Source organism: Macrotis lagotis, chromosome X (genome assembly GCF_037893015.1).
Source record: "Macrotis lagotis isolate mMagLag1 chromosome X, bilby.v1.9.chrom.fasta, whole genome shotgun sequence".
Taxonomy (NCBI): Eukaryota; Metazoa; Chordata; class Mammalia; order Peramelemorphia; family Peramelidae; genus Macrotis; species Macrotis lagotis.
This window is the reverse complement of record NC_133666.1, coordinates 12,352,038-12,366,519: the sequence shown is the minus strand read 5'-3', so window position 1 is coordinate 12,366,519 and position 14,482 is coordinate 12,352,038. Positions and strand designations below refer to the sequence as shown.

General features: G+C 38.8%; 1 pseudogene; it reads left to right on the top strand.

The window, feature by feature from the left end:
• Positions 1-395: 395 nt before the first annotated feature.
• Positions 396-7,967, top strand: LOC141498602 (protein PHTF1-like; annotated as a pseudogene).
• The last annotated feature ends 6,515 nt before the right edge of the window (positions 7,968-14,482 follow it).

Sequence of the window (14,482 nt, the reverse complement as noted above, 5' to 3'; positions counted from 1 at the left end):
TGAAAAGCAAAGGACAATTTGAATTCCTATGTCCACAAAGATGGTTCGGCATGAAGCAAGAAGAGTAGATGTCGAAAAAGAAGTTCCTTATTTCCAAGGAGGACACAATTGGAACTTCTGGTTCATGAAAATGAAGCATGCATCCATGCACCAGACAAGCCCACAGAGTGCTTGTGATCAACCACAGACTGGAGCACAGGCAGGAGAACAGTCAGAGTCTCTCCTAAGACAGTGATTGGCCATCAAACACAAGTGAAGACAAGTTTATGAATGGAAGTTTTGACAGTGATGAGGAGTTTTATGAATTTTATGATGAATAAAAGTTGAGTTCAATAATTTTATGCAATACATTTTTTTTCAAAATTTAGGCCTCCAAATCAAGGTGCATCTTACACATGGGGAAATACGGTAAGTGTCTGAGAAAAGATTTGAACTCAGGTCCTTGAGATTCCAGGGCAGATGTTCTATCCACTGTCCCACCTACCAAGTTGGTATGGTTACTGATCACTAAAGAATAAAGTCAAGTGGACTTTTGTATGCATTGCTAAAAATATGTCTAAAGGAGATAACATAATTAGACCTAAGCTATTTAAGACCCTAAAATATGAAACTGTTAAAGTGTTTCAATCAATATGCCAACAAATTTGGAAAACCCAGCAGTGGATACTGGATTGGAAAAGATCACTTGAAGTCCTAATCCTAAGGAAGGACTATGCCAAAGAATGTTCAGATTACTGGTGTGTAAGAGAGTATCATACACATTAACAAAAGCATTCTGGGTTGATTAAGCTTTATGGATGTAGCTCCTCTCAGTAGTTTAGAGAGCTAGGGCAACCCTGGGGGGACCTGCTATGGACAATGCTATCTCCATCCAGAGGAAGAAAAAGAAAACAAAGAAAAACAAAATACCCCCAGAGTCTGAATGAACACTACATTCACTTTTTAAAAATTTCTCTTATGTTTTTCTCTCCTATCTCATGGTTTTGTATCATTTCCTTTAATCCTAATTCCTCATACAGAAATGACTACACTGGAAACCAGCTAAGCACAAATGTGTATGTACAATATTCACCAGACTATTAGCAGTTGAGAAGAGGGAGGTAGGGAGGGTGGAAAAATTATGTAACTTAAAAATATGCATGTGGGGGTATATTGATAAACTTTTATAACATGTAATTGGATAAATATCAATTGAAAAATAATAAATCCCTTTAGTGGTCAGGATGAAAAAATTACTTCTGTGTTCTGGTCACAAAGAATCAGCCACCACTGAACAACTGAAAAACAACAAAAATTAAGAATGTTCCTCTCCTTTTCATTCACCTAGATTCTACCTAGCCTAGATTCTCTTTTTTTGTCCTGAATGAGGGAATGAAAGAGATCAAGGAGGTAACAAAATCTCAGCAGGAGGAGAGGATCATAGTACAGGCTCTAGGCAAGAGATTTATAAGTCTTTGATGAGAAAGAATTCAGTGTCCATGAAGGTGACATCAGCTGCTATGACAACTGTCATAACAAGTAGTCTATTTCCAAGAAACTGAATCCTTTGGATTCTCATTCTAGGTTACATCATGAGGGTAAAAAAACAGGCCTCAAACCCATTGGTGAATTGGAGAAGATGAGATTGTCTACCCCAAGCATGTGAAGACTTCCCCACAGCAAATAGGTGGATGTGAACAATTTATTACAATGGGTCATGAAGGTGGCAGAAGCAGGTTCTGTGGAGTGCTTAGAGCTTGGTCAGATATCGAAGACACCAAAATCATCCACTGCATCCCAACAGTTATCTTGACCTTTCTCTTACCACTGAACTTCAATGACTCTGAAAGAAGTGAGGGTGATGACTTCACACAATTCTGCTTCACTTAATCTCTAGTCAAAAGGTATCACTCATATCATGTCACAAATTCATTATTTTATTATTTTGCTATTCAGCTATTTCATGATTTTAATATTTTTAATATATTCAGCTGTTTTACTTACCTTGAAGTCTTGTGGCGATGGGCTACTGACAAAGCAGGACATGCAGATACACTAGGAGTTGTAGTCACAACTGTGCACATGGATGGCTCAAATCATTGGGTCATCTTCTTTGTGAACTGAAGCAGCAGTGAGATTTCCTAACCTCCTGGGTAGCTGAGCATCCTTAAAAAGGAACATAATACTCACCTCCTGGTGTGAGGAAAGAGATAGAAGAGGTGCCCTAAAAATTGTGTGCTTCACCTAACCCTGTCTTGCTTTCTGCATCTGGTGGGGATCCCTGTAGTTGAAAACACAAAAAAAGTTACACAAACTTTTGCAATAATGATTCTACTCATCATTAGTCCATTGGTATGCACCCTTATGGACAACAAGAATTCTAGAAGACCTCAAAAAACACATCTTGTTGAAAGAGAACTAAGTAGGTATCACATCCAAATAATGTTTCTGAGTGGATTAAACAAAGCTAGCAAATGCAGGACAGCTTAACAAAGCTAATGATGGATATAAGGTTTTCTGGAGAGGCTCATGACAATATGATTACCACTTGCAGGTAAGTGTCATGCCACCATAATCAGTGTGTATGTTCCCACAATGGTAAACTGTGATGAAGTCAAAGAAAAATTGTATGAATACCTGAAGAGCCTTATTATCAATTTGCTGAGAAAAGAAGTTTGTAATTATGAGTGACTTTAATACCACACTAGGCAAAGATTACAGTAGAACTTCAGATTAGGAGTAACCTGGTTTCCATATGCTTTGGTGGATGAGGAAATATTTTTCTTTTTTTCTTTTGTTATCTATCTATTTATTTATTTTCAACCATATGTACATACATATTTCCAAGTTACAAAATTTCCTACCACCGTCCTGTCAGCCGGAAACAGTCAGGTTAACACTTTACATACATGTTTTGTTAAACATGTTTTCAAATTAATAGGCAGAGTTAATGATGGAGAGAATTCCAGACACAGAAAAAGTCAGAGAGAATGTCCAAATTATGGAAGATGGGGTGTCTTGTTTGGGGAACAGTTATAACAAAGGTTATAAGAGCCTTTTTTCATTTTGATTGATATTTTATTTTCCCAGTTGCATGTTATGAAAGTTTTTCAACATTCATTCACTTGCATAATTATAAGTTTCACAATTTTCTTCCACCCTTCCTACAGTCAAGTAAATGTTGTACATGTATGTTTGCACTTAAAATATTTATACATTAGCCATTTTATGTATGAGGAAGTAGGACTAAGGGAAAAGAAAAAAAAAGCATGGAATAGAAAGGAAAAAAGAGGAATTTTTTAAAAAGTGAACATAGTGTTCATTCATTTTCTGTGGTTTTTGGTGGGGTGTTTTTTTTTAATCTGGATGTGAATGGCATTGCTGTAACAGGTCTCCCAAGGTTGTCTTAGGACTCCAAATTGCTTATGAGAGACTTTGAATGATAAATAATTTTTTTATATTTGATGCAGAAGGTGATGGGGAGCCACTGGAGTTTGGTGAAGAGAGGTGGAACATGGTCAGACCTGCACTTTAGGGTGATTATTTTTGAGAGATAATCATAGGATTCACTGGATTGGGGAGAGACTTGAGTCAGAGGAATCAATCATCTGGCTATGATAATAGCCCAGGCAACAGGCGATGAAGACCTCCACCAGGGGTGTGGGACTGTCAGAAAAGAGAAGGGGGTTTAAGTGAGAGATATTAGAGCCTGGCAACCAATGGGACCAAAAGGATGAGAGAGAGAGTGAAGGGAAGAGGATGACTCCTATGTGTGTAGGATGGGGGACTGGAAGTGTAGTAATATCCTTGGCAGTGCTGAGGAAGTTAGAAAGAAAAACATTTGGGGAGAAAGACAATGAGTTCAGTGTTGGACAGATTGAGTTTAAAAAGGATAGAGGCAGGTAACAAGACTTTTTAAATACCTTTTATTTGCCAAACACAATATGACCCTTTATCTCATGTGATGCTCATAACAAACCTGTGAAGTTGATGCTATTTTTATTCTCACTTTATGGATGAAGAAAGTGAGGCAAATAGAGGTTAAGTGACGTACCCAGAATCACACAGGTGGCTAGGGAACTCAAGTCCTCCCGATTTCAGGTCAGGCACCCCATTCACTGCAACACCCAGCTAGTTCCCAGGATATATTCAGTTTCAGATGTCCACTATACAGTTAGAGATATGAAACTGGAGGTCAACTGAGAGATTAGGCCTGAATTGTTTTTGTCCTTTATTCTCGAAGAAGTCCACCATGTCAGGGAGGTGATGCCATAACAAGCACGTTAATTTGAATTGAATGGGGAAGGGGGGGAGCTGTGCTAAGTCACCAGCCTCTCTTTCTCATCCAGAGCTATCTAGGTCCAGTGGCCAGATATAGATCAGGATGACTGGAGATGGTACTGGATGTGAGCAATCAGGGTGAAGTGAGTTGTCCAATGTTCAGTTCAGATTCCAACTCCATCTCCCTGATTTCAAGGCTAGTGCTCTACCCACTGTACCACCTAGTTGCCAGCCTAGAGATAGATGCAATTTGAATCCATGGGAGCAGATGAAATCATTAAGTGAATTAATATAGGGGGAGAGGGAAAGAGGGCTTAGAACAGTGTCCTGTGGGACACCCATGGTTAGTAGAGCTGATCTGGATGAGCATCTTACAAAGGAGCCTGAGAGGGAGTGGGCAAGTAGGTAGAAGAGAACCGGAGAGAGCAGTGTCATGAAAACTGAGAGAGAAGAGAACATCCAGAGGAAGAGGGTGATCAGAAATGTCAGAGGCTGTGCAGAGGTTAATAAGGTTGAATACTGAAAGGAGATCATTAGATTTGGCAATGAAAAGATCATTGGTATCTTTGGAGAGAGCTGGTTCAACTGAATGATAAGATCAGAGTCAGATTATAGAGAGTCAAGAAGAGAGTGAGAGGAAAGGAAGTAGAGACAACTATTGTTGAGAGTCTTCCCTAGGAGTTAGCCTTCAATAGGAGAGAAAAGGGATGACAGAGAAGGACTGAATCAAGTGACTGTTTTTCAAGGAGAGGTGGATGTGGTCCAGTGTTCTTACTATCAGACCACATCCTCCATCTCCTACCTCCTGTGTTCAATGCTGATGTCCCTGTCTCCTTTCTGTCACTGCCAAACTTTCCATATGTGTGGTCTCCAAACGCTGCTTCAGTTCCTATGCAACTAATCACTGCTGTGAGATTATGCATTTGTACAGGTACAAGTAAGATATAATTTGTTTCTAGACTACCAGCATGCTAGTACAACCACATCATCCTAAGCTCCCTCTGATGTATCTGTGGGTATTATTATATGTACACTATTTCAGTGATAAGACACCTATCAACTCTTTCCCATCATCTTTGATGCAAAAGGAATGATTTTTTATAGTAATTAGAATCTCTCCTAAACAATGCTCTTATGGCAATCCTTTCAAACTTCCTGTCAGCAAAAGGTCTGAATGATGTACCTCCATCTATTTGTTAAAAGAAAATTTTGTCTGTTTCTGTTTAAAACCATTGACACATTCCCTGGCCACTGTCTTATTCACACATGACATCATCTATGCACTTTCTCTCTTTCTAGCTGGCAAAAGGTATAAGCTCATGTCTTAGGCTCCCACTGCAGAGCTTATTGTGTGTGTGAGAGAAGAGACCACTATGATTTAATCATTATCTCCAAATGACTTGACTTTCTTAAAACAACAAAATCTGGACTATACCCAGGTGGTTTATGGGAAAGAGATAAGTTGTTTAGCAAATTAGGTTATCATATGTTACTTATTCAGGAATATAAGTATAAAGAACTTGATGCAAAGTTAGTTTTTTAAAAATATTTATGAAGGGGTAAAGGTCAAAATCTCTGGATTTTGCTTTCTAATCCTTTTTTATTCAATTCTTTTAGTTTGTACTCAAAATCTACAGTTTTTTTTAAATTCAGGTTAAGGTATTATAGAGCATTTGTACCTTGAATTTAGCCCTGTTCCAGGTATTTTTTTTTGCAAAAGAAATAAACATTTCGTTCTGGTCTATTGAGAAAGTCAGACTCCCTGGAATACAAGAACAGCCCAATGAAAGAAAGCTATCTAGGTAATGGCTAGAATTTAAGGAATTAATCTGATTCCTGCCTATGTACATTCATGCCTCTGGATTACTTTATAATTTTCCTAATAGGCTGACATTATTCCTAATATAGTGAGCAATTTGATATTAAGGGGAGATCTCCACTATATAGTAGAAGAAGGTATTCCACAACATTAATGAGAGTGAAATATCTTGTTTCCCTTTCACCTCATGCCCTTTCCTTTTAATTGAATTATGAATCCCATCAATTGACAATTGCATACCATGAAAAGAAATGAGTTGCATGCCAGTGTGGAGATGTAGGTCTAGGCACTGGATATCCCTGTATGTACCTTGAGCATTCATATAGATGCTATGAAACTTCAGAGAGCCTGAAATCTTCCCAAATGTAATATTTCATTATATTCCATGGAAACAGACCAAGTCTTTCAATTGAATGGAATCACAACATAATTGCACTAATCCAAAAACCTCTGTGTCAAACCAATTCCTTAATTACATTCTGGGATTCTAACATTGGGGTTTATATTTTTTTTTCTTTAGAATTTCCAGGATTGCTCCTCAAGGCCATAATATCAGTGAAGAGGAAGACTAGACAGGCTGTGTGAGGGTAGACCTCAAGAAATTAAATAGGAGTAATTTAGTATATTGTGTTAGGACTTCTTGTATTGTGTCTTTCTCTTATATAGACATCATCCATGTGTACACATGTTGCACAGAAGTCTTTGTTTTGGTCTCCATGGTAATGGTCCCCCTGCCAGCATCTCCACAGAGGCAAGATGTGGCCTGTGGTGGGGCCCAGCAACCAGGCCAGGTCCACAGTAAAAAGCAGTCCCTGTCGCCGAACTGAGGGGCAACCATCACCAGGGCAGAGAACTACTGTTGGAGATGGTGGGGATAAGGCGGTGTGAGTCCGGGAGACCATGAATTCCAGCAGGCTGCTCTTGTCTGCCCGAGGGGCGCCATCTGACCCAGGGCAACCACGCTGGTCCCCACCGCAGCCATCAGTCTTTCACACCAAGGACCCAAGAGAAGTCAGGGAAGGGAGAGGCAGCCCCCAAGCCATCATCAGAGCCAGCTCAGATAGAAGAAGCTAATGAAAGAGAAGCTATATTGTGGTACAGAAAAAAGATGGAAGCACATGATCAGCAGATAGAGGAAGAATTTATCAAACAGATAAAGGGCTTCAAAAACAAACCAAGAGAACTAGTTCACATCAATTTGAACTTGATGGATGTCGATTTAATCAGACACCCAACACTTGCTGAATCCAAACCTGGGATTCCTTGGACATCACTAATTTGGAAGGGAATTGTTCAGGTTATTTATTTTCTATTATTCAGCAAATGGTGGATTCAGGAAACCTCTTTACGAATCTTTATTTGGCTGCTACTGCTTTACCTCATGCATGTTATAGCAGTTGTCTTGTATTTCATAATGCCTGTTGTGAATTTAAAAGTAACGTGATTAGTCTAATGTGTCTTGTGGTACTAATGGAAACTGTTCACTGTCATATAGTCTCCTCTCAAATTGGTAAGTCTTCAAGAATCAATAGAAATTGGAAAAAGAGAAAAGCATGCCAAACTGTAAATGGTGATGGAAGTAGAAAGAGGGACACAGAACCTTCCTGTTCTGCATTCCCAAATGATAGCTCTTCGGAGACTCTCTTTTGTAACAGTCCAAAAAAGGAAGCAAAATCTTTAACTGATAAAGGGATTAAAACTGGAAATAATCCAAGTTGTTTGAATCTCAACACAAAGAAAAAAATATTGCCAATCAGAAATGAGAATCTGTCAACGAAGAGAGAAAGTAAAACTTTCAGATTGGAAGAGTTGGGAAGGTCAAAGATGCTTAGGAAATGAAGTTTCAGATGAACTGTCATGGGAAAATGACTGTGAAGAACAGGAATAGAGAATCCTGTTAGAGTCATTGATTTCGTCAATACATGCAATCACTCCACTCAAGAAAATTTCCACTTCAAGGAGTTGGGGAATGGTTAGAGATTCAGATCATCTGGCAGAATCAGAGCTTGAGTCAGCTGCCTTTGGTCAGGATTCTCCATCCACTGTCTTTGTTGATTCTAGAAGCTGTAGTCCAAAGGATTCCAAAAGCTCCTACCATGACTCAGAGACAGAGGACATATTGTGAGATGACCTTTTGCAAGAAATTGAACACCACTCATCATCTACAGGCGACACCAATGAGGGAACTGTAAAGACCCTGCCCCCAGGTGCCAAGCAAGATCCGAAAAAAGATATTTTCCAACTGAACTATTTGTTCAGACATCACAACATGAGCCCTGCCTCTGAACGAGTGAGCACAATAATCTGGGAAGGTAACAAATGCAAAAACATGAAAATGTCTGTTTTGGAAATCAGTGGCATCATCATGGGTAGGGTTAATGTGAAACAGCAAGATGTAGGTCACCACATACTGAGAAAAATTCTAACTGTTGGGTTAGCATTTTTTCCATTCCTATACCAAATCTTCCATGAAAAGAACCTAGCCCAAATAGCATTCATCTCAGTTGCAGAGCTTCTGACTTCGTTATGTGGGTCACCAGCATCAATCTCAATCATCATTTTGACAATGGTCAATTTTCTTGAACACTTGGGTCTGACCTGGATATTATGTTTTATGATGCGTGTAGCCAAGAGAATGTACAAGCAGCAGTTTATAATTGCAACACTTTTTAGTCATATTACTTCTGCCAAGAAAGCTAGAAAATATGAAATCCCCCATTTCAGACTCCAAAAGGTGACAAATGTCAAGATGTGGTTATCACTGTATTCTTATTTAAAGAAACGATGTCCTCAGCACTCACTTGATGTGGTTGTGTTTTTGGTATTCTTACTGACGCTTGTAATTGGTTTTATTTGCTGTGCCCACCTTCTCCAAAACTCCAAAACCTTTCTGAATAATGTATATAATTGGGAATTTCTAATTTGGGAAACAATCCTGCTGCTCTTTTTATTTCATCTTGCTTGGCTAGGGTCTGAATTCAATAAGAAATACTATGACATTTCAGCACTGCTTACAGAGCAGATTAATTTACATCTCAAAATGGAAAAGAATCCACATAAAAAAAGAACAGCTCACACTGGTGGACAACGTACTAAAGCTATCAGCTAAGTTACTCAGGGAATGGAATACACCATGAAAACCCTGTGGTCTAAGCATGAATCCACTAATTTACAGCATAACTCAAGGGATTAGCCTTTTGTCTTTCTCAAGGGTTATAAGTGATCCACTAGGATTTAATATAAGATTGTGGAAAATGAAGGCTTGAACTGAGTAGTGTATTTGGACCATAAGGACTTGTTGGCAACCCTTCTTAATCATTTGGTGAACAACTGTAGGAGCAAGTGAAACAGCTTTCCATTCTCTTGCATGCTAAATGGCAAGCAACTGACCAATCTTATGTACCAAAACAGGAATTTGGTATATTGAAATAAATATTCTTACCAATATCGCTGATTATTTTTTTTCTGTTTAGTGTTTCTTGAAATCAAATGAATTTGCCTTTCTCTTCCAATTAACAGGAAATGAATGTTGATTTCTACTATAAAATAATTTCATAAAATTGGGTAAAACTCCTTTCTTCAAATAAAAACTGTTACAAATGAATGAAACAAAAACCTGCAAGAGTGAGAGAAAATTGTACATTTTATTCACAAATCCTGCAGGATATGGGTACCTCACCTAGCATGAGGCACAAGGTAGGGTTATTACAGCAGGTATTATATAGTCTTCAGAAACTCTTTCCCCTCGCTCTTGGATTTTTATAGACTCTGAGTCTGAGTTACAATCTAAGAGGTCCGCCCATCCCATGACATGCCCCTAATATGATCCTCCTTCCCATCATACAACTCATAATATGCTAATGAACACCAATTGTCACAGGGGGTGTGTGGGATAATATTCAGTTACCGAATTGCCCAAACTCAGTTGGGTTAGATCAAGATCTCTAGGTCACTCTTGACCAGCTGAGGACTAGTTTCTTTTTTTTTTTTTTAATTTTTCAAGGCAATGGGGTTAAGTGACTTGCCCAGGGCCACACAGCTAGGTAATTATTAAGTGTCTGAGGTCAGATTTGAACCCAGGTACTCCTGACTCCAGGACCTGTGCTCTATCCACTGAGCCACCTAGCCGCCCCAGGACTAGTTTCTTCTAATCTTGGGTTTGTCATCTCTGGAATGGAATTAGGAAAACTCTCCCAGCTTTGTGATTGTCTGGGCCATTCCCCCTTTGTAATGGATTTCAAAGGGATCCCCTCCACATCCTGTGAAGACCAATACCACACATCCCTCACAATTCCCCGCTGTTTCTTTTTAATAACAACTCGGTCTTCATACTTCAAGAGCAGTGTCTTCCTCAAATTAATTCACAGTCCTCTATCTTGATAGGACTACTGACTTCTTCTGTCAATATTTTTACCTCTTCTTTATTAGAGACATACACCTGTACTAATTTACTGATAGAATTTTATACTATTTGAGTTAACTGGATCATACATGGGAGACACACCCGGGTAATAGGATTATTATTATAGGATTATCCCACTTAAGGGTCAATAGTAAGGTACCCAGCAACAGTCTCCACCATGAACCAGTAAGCCAATTAATCCAAGAGATACTAAATGGGCTTGTCTAGGTTTGGATTGGAACATGTGCCCATTTTCTGATATCCCTGGTTATATCCTTTACCACCTGCCCCTTGTCATCTACCTTTAGGCAGCAGCTTGACAAGTTCAGTTTACCACAGACTCCTACTTGTTCAGCCAACATGTAGTCTAATACCCATCTATGTTGAATAATCTCCTCTCTTGTTTGCATGGCTTGGTTAGCCAGCAAGTCGAGGCCCTAGCTGTCTAAGTGGTAATTTTTTCCACTACAACTTAGAATCTAATCAGGATACGAATTGGAGTTCTATAGCCCCAACTCCCATCTTTTGCCCTTAAGGTAGTAGGCCCTTAAGTCTAGATAACAACTCCCTGACCAACGCTTTAGACAGCTGGGTGTAGGCAGTAGTTCCACAAATCCAATAATGTCCCTCTTCTACTAGTTGGTCTTCCAGGAATAGTTTCACAGGTTTTCAACAAATGGATAGCACAGCTTTCCACTGCAAGGTTTTATACCAAAGCCTTTAAAAAGGTCTTCTCAGCTCCAAAACTGATCAAACTAAATTCCTGATTTTGTGCCATTGGACCAACCCCAAGAATAGCTAATATACCTAGTGATGTTCCTTAAATTATTTTTCTTGCAAATGACCATTTCTGCACTTTCCTTGCAAGTTCATTGTAACTCATAATCAGTTTCCCTTAATAAATGCCCCAATTTGCACATCTTTGCAAAGGATCCAGGTACCATCATTAATCTCACATGAGTCTGAGGCCACCTATCTCTAAGTCGTACAATCCAAAATATATGTACCCCACTTCTGGACATATTCAGACATATTCTACTCCCCAGGTAAATATCCTGGCCAGTCAGTTATAAACAATAGTCACCCTGAATGGACTCAGTCACATGCCACTGGTGATTCTCTCCTCTGGATCAGAACCCTGTGCCACAGTGCACCTCTGATCAGGGACTGAGAATCTAGGTCAGACCCAGGCACTAATCAAGGCACTAATCTCTCTTTCTCTCTCAATGGAGAATATTTTCACCCTGCCTCCCCTCTTCCTTTCCATAGGGAGAAGGGCAAAAGTAGGGGTGTCATCCTTACAGAGTCAGGGAGAAGTTACAGATAAACAATGTACACATAGGTGAGAGATGGTAGAGATGGAACTGGTTCAGTGTCTCTCCTCTCCTGTCTTCTCTTCTCTTCTCTTCTCTTCTCTTCTCTTCTCTTCTCTTCTCTTCTCTTCTCCTTCTCTTCTCTTCTCTTTCTCTTCTCTTCTCTTCTCTTCTCTTCTCTTCTCTTCTCTTCTCTTCTCTTCTCTTCTCTTCTCTTCTCTTCTCTTCTCTTCTCTTCTCTTCTCCCTTGGAGGCATTCAATGTCCTTCAGCATCTTCTGAATCTGTCCCCAAAAGGCCTCTCCAGCTCTGGTGACTACTTGTCTTCTGGTAAAGAAACTGTTTAACATCTTATTCAGTTCAAAATGCATGTCTTCCATCACAAAACAATGGGATTCTGGAGCTTATTACAATTTACATTTTGCCTTACTACCATATTGACACACATACTTCACTTTTAACACTTTTCATTTCTATTAGTATTTTAATACATGAGAAAACTCCTAATGAGAATGATCACATTGACTCAAGCTTGTAACATAATATACATTCAACAGTCATCTTTGTTCTAAGAGTACTGAGCATCTGGTGTAAAATAAAACAATTTTAACCTTTGTTCTCATTACAACTCTAACATCCTTAACCAAAATGATTTTTCCCAAATATTCCCATATTTTCCTTTTCCTGTTGTACTTATCTAACTCACATTCCTTTCCTTAAACTAGAATTTGAAACCGTAATTATCCTAAGAATTTCCCGTTCTTCTCCTTACCTAAATATCCCCTATAACACAACAAGTAAAGAAACTTAATTCCTATCTTAGCATTGTAGCAGGTGTCATAGCCAGACACCTAACATATCTCTGGCTATTGGATCCAATTCACCTAAAACTTTTTTCCAGTTTGTTTAGTAGCTAACTATAAAGATCCAGGACATTAAAGGAAAATTCCTTTACAGATATACGTATTGAATATCAGTGTCCAGGTAGGTCATGTGAGTAAGTCAAATGTCTTAGGTCAGATTTATTCTACCAGGTGAGATATTATCCAAATGTCATTTTTGGGAAATCAAGTCAAAGGGGTCCAACCTAAACCATACTGAGAAGCCGCCCCTTCGGCTGCCCATCCCTGTCACCTGACATCCTTGGCCCATATCAGTTATAAATTGATACCATCCTGGTATCTTACCTAAGAGAAAATCAATTAAAAGTCCTGTGATCTAAAATGGTTGTTTTACTTAGTTAGATCTTCCAGTGAATACAATTCACTAAATTCCAATTATATCCTTAATGGAGTCCCAATTAATGAAACCCCTACCTAAAGCTGGGACTATCCTTCCTGCGTCTTTGCCTAAAATCTGATATTCAAACTATGACTGGCCCTACAGGCCTATCTCCTACCTCTTACTAGAGACATCCCTTTGTCTAAAATCATATCTCTTCCATCTATAAGGATGACATATCAGATTCCCCTTGGCTAGAGAAACCTCCTTCTAGTCTGTTGTATCTTACAACAAATAAATGCCTCCTTTGACCAGGAGAGTGTACAGAGAAATATCAAATTATCTTGTGTTTATCTTTCCTATATTATATAGTGCTTTTGCTTCAAAGCAAAAATCGCCATTTTGGAATATACATATAGATCTAAAATATTCCCAATTCATATATAGTTAGAAACTTCTATACATAAACTTGTTTACCTACTAGCCATCCTCAGCATACAAATGGTTATTTTTGTTTTGTCAAGGCAATTGGTGTTTGGTGACTTGTCCAAGGTCACACAGCCAGACAATCACTAAGTACCTGCGGCCTGACCTGAACCCAGGTCTCCTGACTCCGGGACCGGTGCTCTATCCACTTGCCACCTAGCTGCCCCCTAACATACAAATTACTTTTCAGAATTCCTTAAAACCATTAAAACATTTTAGGTTGCTTTAAATTTCCAACATGTGTTATTAATTTCATTATAACAGTACATCAATAAGAGTACCAGAGTAATGCACAAATTACTAGATTGTACAAAGCAATTCCTCAATTATTGCATTATCCCAGAACCCACAGATCTATCCCAGGAAGGGTCATATTTTTTCATATTTTCCTTATTGCCCTTCAAAGCACTCACATTAATACCAGGTTTTAATATTACAGTATTTAAATAACATATTCAAAATAGATAGCTAAATATTGCAAATATAATCTCCTTGCAGTTACCCCTCCTTTCCCTGTTTGACAAATCACACAAGTAAATCTAAACACATAAAGATAGATGAGGCACAAACACAGATCACACAAAAGGCAACAGAATTTTCCAAATTGAAAATTTCAAAACACAGGTCAATGGCAAATTCCTGACGTCTCGGGAATGCAGAGAGGGGAGATTTCAGCCTCTCTTCTGACAATCTCTCCCTCCCAAAGGCAGACCAAATTCATTCCTTCTCCTATATCTTTATTTTGCCAGACAAGACAACAATTCTTAATCATTTTCTTATTACTTTTCCATTATATTTTAGTCTTATTTACTTTATTTATCCTGGGGGAAGACTTAGGATAGGGTCCTTCCCATTTTAAATATTGACAGAGACCTCTCAGGATCTAATGCCCTCAGATTCCAAGGTCTAGGCTTACCATCTTTTGGGTCTCTGTGCACAGAATTTTAATGACTGTTCTTTGTCCTCACTAATAGTCAGGTTC